Consider the following 6,573-nt stretch of genomic DNA (forward strand, 5'->3'; position numbering starts at 1 on the left):
GATTGACTCAACAGGCACGAGATTGACTCAACAGGTACGAGATTGACTCAACAGACACAAGATTGACTCAACAGGCACGGGATTGGCTCATCAGTTACGGAATTAACTCATCAGTTATGGAATTAACTCATCAATTAGGGAATTAACTCATCAGTTACGGAATTCCAGCATTTACACAGCTGTTACAAGTCTTCCAAAAATAATGGATGGATTGAGTAAATGCTAATAATGGACCCATAATTCAAGAAGACTAGTTACTTAGATTTAGCCCTATAAATAGACATACTTTTACCACCATTAGGGGAATCTAATTTGCTTCTCTACAATTCTATACATTATAATTCATAGCATCTTGCTCCCAAGTTAGCCATAGTTCGGCTCTTCAAGCTCTGTTCGGCTCATTATCCTATCAAGGATCATTCAATAAGAATTCTTTCTTCTCTGCTTTATTTTTATTATATTATCTGTCATTGAATTTATTTCCCACTTCTCTATCACGATGTATTAACGAAATTTTATATCTTTCGGATTGAATCGGTTGCTTGTGGCCCGTCATCATTATTTCTTTGACCTTGAAAACTATTTTTTGGGTTAAACAGTTTGGTTCTGTTACTGGGAACTCAAGCAAATTTGCTATTCATCCAAATATAGTAACAATTTTTGTTAACATTCTCTTGTTTTTAGTTTAAACCTTCATCATGGCCAAAATTTACCAATCAACACAGTTGAGGACTACATGTTGGAGATGGCTTTACCATGCAAAATAAAAAGGGAAGAATAGCCATGATAATGACATGTAAGCAACAAGCAGAGAAGAATGGAGAATGTACATTAATATATTAGTATCGCAACTATCAGTACCAGAACTGATTATAACGGATCTGTACGAAACAGTTTCGGAACAGGAGATTCAGATATGCCAGGTAATTTTAATTTGCAAAATTTAGTTCTAACCTTACAGAAACAGATCAAGGAACAGAATAAGCGGATAGAACACCTCCGGGAATTCCTATCTATCCTGCGAGAATGATATACATAACCATTGCAGCACCGGAATTTAAACAGAAGAAGACACGGTAAGTCGAATCGACACTAATAAGATGTCCAAAAACAGGTTCGAAAACCAAACCAAGGTGATTCCGAATCCAATTGAAGGAGTCAGAAGAATAACGCCACTTTCCCGGAACTGAGGAGTAAAATTTACATTCAATATGATACAAAGTTCTGAATAGAAGAAGACACGCTCATTCAATTAAAAGTCAAAAACAGGTTCGGAGATCAAACGGATGTCATTCTTGGGTGATCCGAATCTAAATGCAAAAATATAAAAAATAGGTCCGAGCAAAGAGATAAGAGATTTTCTTCATGGGCTGGAAAAGATCTGGATCTACCTGAACAGGTAAGGAATTACCTTGCTAAATTATAAAATTTCAGAGGAGAAGAATGAAGATTAGGAGGAACATGGGTAAAACAGCCACGAGATTGCTTACAAAGATACCACACCTAACAACTGAAAAATAAGAGATAGTTGCGGGATGGAATAGACCATAAGGAAGGAAGGTTCATTAATAACCTTGGACAATTATACAAATATTTTCGGAAGCAATCATTGAACTGAAGGCATTAGAAGCCACGAGGTCAAATGCCGAAAAACTAGAAATTATCATTGACTTCGCAAATAGGAAGGTTTACGTTGGTCGAGACTCGATACCGAATATAAATGTAAGTTGATTAAACTTTTACATGTTAACAAAAATTGCTTTGCTTGCCTCCATGTTAACACAGCAAGTGTACCACCGGAGGTAAAGGTTTCTATGCTCAATATTGACCCGCGGTATAATCCAGTCAAGCAAAAGAAGAAACTAGAGTCAAATAATAAAAGATAAAGTTACAAAACTTCTAAAGATCGGTTTAGTCCAAAAAGTCGAATCATTCGAACTTGCTAGCTAACAACAACGCATCATTACTTTCAAAATTCCGAGGAGAAAGATGATTGTCGGTACACCAAATTATCTTGGATGTCTCGGTAAATGCAATTTTAATTCAAGAAGATAAAGGTACACATTCTCCTATCTATTATAAAATGCTCTTAGATACGGAAACTACATATCTACATTTTGATAAGTTGGCATTAATTGTAGTTGCCCTAAATCTAAGGCTTTATTTCAATGTCATTCAATTCCCGTAGTCACTATATTTTCATTATGCAATATTTTGCATAAACATGAACTGTCAGGAAGGCCAGCTAAATTAGTAGTCAAACTAAGTGAATGTGATAATATTTATCAGCCACGTACGACTATAAAATCACAAATTTAGCATATTTCATGATTAATCTTAGCTCGAACATATTACCCGAAGCTAAAAAAATAGCACATGATATTTCTGGGATAATTCTCGGGATCTGGACCTTCTACACAATTAGGTCCACAAGTTCTAAAATTCCCGAGTTAGGGACAATGCTTAATGCCTATCAGGAAACGTAGTTAGATAATTCATAAAAGTTATTTTATTACTAACAACAAAGTCGAGTATGAAGCATATGCTACAGGGCTTAAATTAGCTTGGGGACTCAGAGAAAAAATATTGATTTAACGATTGATTAAATCCAAGAAAACTATGCAGCCCAAGAAAATCGAGACGGATGTGCTAGTCTTGGATCTACTGTTGATATCACTAACTCCGAAAGCAACCCCGGGCTCTTATTGAGAAATATCATTTCCTGATCAAACAGTCTTGGGATCGAGACATCCCTTATTTAGGAAATCCCTGATCTATCATCAATTATAATAAAAATGAGGTAATCCTGACTAATTTAATTTGGAATTGGTATAATATTCAATTATTACCTGTAGAATGAGACTTTATTCAAAGACAAGCATGCTCTCGATAACTCTGAGTATATCTCATCGTCTACTGCCTTGTTGATGGAGAATTATATTTGAGAATATTCAAGGCTCCAAAAGCTAAAATACCACATGGTCCAAACAAACAAAATATATGATGTGAGAAATTTATAAAGAAAGTAGTGAAAATTACTCCGATTTTGGCAACATTTTGGAACCTCCGTAGTTCCCGTCCAGAGTAACAAATATTTGATAAAAAGAGCTCTGGTCCCGTCCCTATGTTGGAACTGGACCATTTGAAAGTCCATCAATATTGAAACTAACTATCCTACTCGGGACTATTAAACTGCAGACTGTCAAATTATGATTCCAGTGTTTGAGTTCTCATACCTCAAAACTCAAACACTAGGGAGATTACTTATACTTGAAGATTAGTCAATTTGACTTGACATTATAAGAAGTGATACAAGCAATTGATTGCCTTGGGAGATAGAATTCCTAAGAGTATTCCGACATTAATTACCATCTCAACTCAATTAGTTGTCTTGCTCATATCAAACATAAACACTTCAAACAATGTTGAATGAGTTCTTTAAAAATACATATACTATACAAAAAGGATCGAGAACTCCATGTCAGAGTCAAGAATCCCATGATAAAAAACGAGAGTTTTACATCTAAGTCAAGATAAAGGTATGCAAATATGCCACCAGAATAAAGTTCACTTTGAACAAACACATGACTTATATTCGGTCCAACAACGACCATCCAAGTTAAATATATAGGCCTTTCTTAATGGCTAATTGTATTATAACTCAGATCGATTATCCCGTATATATAAATGAAAATCTCAAATAATATTTCGGACATGTGTCCCTCTCTACTTGGAAGTATGTTCATATACTCCAATTTGGGTTCAAAATCCAATTAGATTAAATGTCTCTTCAGGACAAATCTACTAAGATATATATTTATTTGAGATCAATATTCCCTCAAACTCAATGTCTTACCGGTATCAATATTCCCATAAATCTTAATGGGGTCAATACTCTTGTAAATCCTACATGGATTAATATTCCCTCAGATTAAAAGTCTACTTGAATCAATCGATTCTATTTTACGCCCGAATGAAAAGGAGACGTCCTATTCATAGCGTTTAAAGTATATAAAATGACCCTCTTTTATATAAAATTTAGACAACCAAAGGTACAACATTAAGACATCGCACATGTAACGATGCATCCAAATATATATTAAGTCTAAAAGACTAAGTATGAGCACTCAAATAATTTTCTAAAGTGCCAAGAAAAACTTGTATTCGGATAAATTCCCTAAAATGTCAAATGATGATATTAGACCCGAAAGATACAAGGAACACTGTATTATTCCCGGTCTAAGTTACAACCCTTCTGATGAAATAAAAGTGTTAAGCAGTCATCATCTAAAAAATATACCTATGAGTCCCGTATATTTTTCTTTTTTAGGAAATAGACCACATGGAAGGAATAGTGAAGTGCCCGAGATTTCATTATTCAAAGCTCAAACACTTGAGGGACTATACAGTATGGAAGGCAAAGATGAAGCAAAGAGGACTATCAAAAAGTCAAAGCTCGAGCTTGAAGATCAATCTTTCCAACAAGTCAAGTACTATGAGCAAAATCAAAAGAGCCAAAGACTCCAAACAAAAAGCCTGACTCAAAAACCAAAGAAACCATATTCGTAAATGTAAACGAATGTTCTGGTTAAAGGCAGAATATTAGTTACAGGTAAAAATGCACATCTTTGTAGTTACTCAAAAACTGTTGTAACTGAAAACAGTTATGGATGAAAGATCATTATCTTTGTACTTATTAAAAAAACTGTTGTAAATGAAAATAGTTACGGATGAAAAAGCATTACCCTTGTATTCATTTGAAAACTGTTATCAATAAAAACAGTTATGGGTAAAAATTCATATCCTTATATTTAAAATTGTTGTAAACAAAAATAATTATCCCCTTGTACTAATTTAAAAAAAAATGGTTGCAAAATAAAACAGTTACGAGTGCAAGTTTATAACGAATCTGTTAAAAGAAAAAACAGTTGCAAAATGAGTTATAGATGATACACAAACACATGTGAAATATTATGAAAGTTTAATGCAAAAACTTTCTTCAAAACATTGTTAAAGAAAAACATGTGAAAGTTCCTATCTCTCTTTTATATTTACACCATTATGAAGTTGAGGCGTCTTCTTCATTTAGTGTCGATCAAAAAAGGTCCCTCTTTTATAATTCGTGCTTATTCAAAAAACGTCACGGAGCATTGAAGCATTTTTAATGCAAAGTTAAAGGGTGAAACAAAAACCCAAACATTAAAATAGGCAGAAAATAAAGCCGAAATTTATATATCAAACTTTGCAAACATAAGATAAAGATTTGTCTTCAAACCCCGAAACAAGATAGGGGTAAACCAACCGATTATTGATGAAAGGAACATAAGGGTGGAGTTATCATCTGAATCTCTAAGTTCTGCACTCTATTTTTTTCCGTCCGGTTTTTGTCCCTATTGGATTTTTCTGGCAAGATTTTTAATGAGGCAGAGGCAAGGATGAAAAGGATAAAATCTTCCACTTCCCGGTCACATCATAGTGAGTAACCGAAAAGTGGGGGGATTATATGTATTAGTAAAAATTAGACTCGCCATGTGGGTCTATTAAATGGTGACACATGTTAGTAAAGTTTAAGAAAAGTGAAGAATGACATGTAAAGATCATATGCGAAACACCCTCGGGACCAAACATACTCGTACCATGCTTGTTAGCCTCGGAACTGATCATCATGAAATAGCCCGGATCAGGTGCGGGAGAATATCTCATAATTATAAATGAGGAAGGAATCAATTAATCTCGGATTATATGGGATTTACCATCATTACACCATTAATTACAAATTAATTATTAATAAATGCAATAAATGATTGTAACGGTCAGAACAAGGCAATCAACAGGCACGGGATTGACTCAACAGGCATGAGATTGACTCAACAGGCACGGGATTGACTCAACAGGCACGGGATTGACTCAACAGGCACGGGATTGACTCATCAATTACAGAATTAACTCATCATTTATGGAATTAACTCGTCAATTATGGAATTAACTCATCAGTTACGGAATTCTAGCATTTACACAGCTGTTACAAATCTTCCAAAAATAATGGATGGATTGAGTAAATGCTCATAATGGACCCATAATTCAAGGAGACTAGTTACTTAGATTTAGCCCTATAAATAGACATACTTTTACCACCATCAGGGGAATCTAATTTTATTCTCTACAATTTTATACATTATAATTCATAGCATCTTGCTCCCAAGTTAGCCATAGTTCAGTCCTTCAAGCTCTGTTTGGCTCATTATCCTATCAAGGATCATTCAATAAGAATTCTTTCTTCTCTGCTTTATTTTTATTATATTATCTGTCATTGAATTTATTTTTCACTTCTCTATCACATTGTATTAACGATATTTTATATTTTTCGGATTGAATCAGTTGCTTGTGGCCCATCATATAAAATTATTGCTTTGACCTTGAAAACTATTTTTTGGGTTAAACAGTCACTATTCAACCGAGGTTAGGCTTGGCACTTACTGGGTACCGCTATGATGTACTCATGCCCTTTCTTGCATATATTTTTCGTGTGCAGATCTAGGTACCTCACATCAGTTGCATTACTAGTAAGGCAAG

This window comes from Nicotiana tabacum, chromosome 7 (assembly GCF_000715075.1).
Source record: "Nicotiana tabacum cultivar K326 chromosome 7, ASM71507v2, whole genome shotgun sequence".
NCBI lineage: Eukaryota > Viridiplantae > Streptophyta > Magnoliopsida > Solanales > Solanaceae > Nicotiana > Nicotiana tabacum.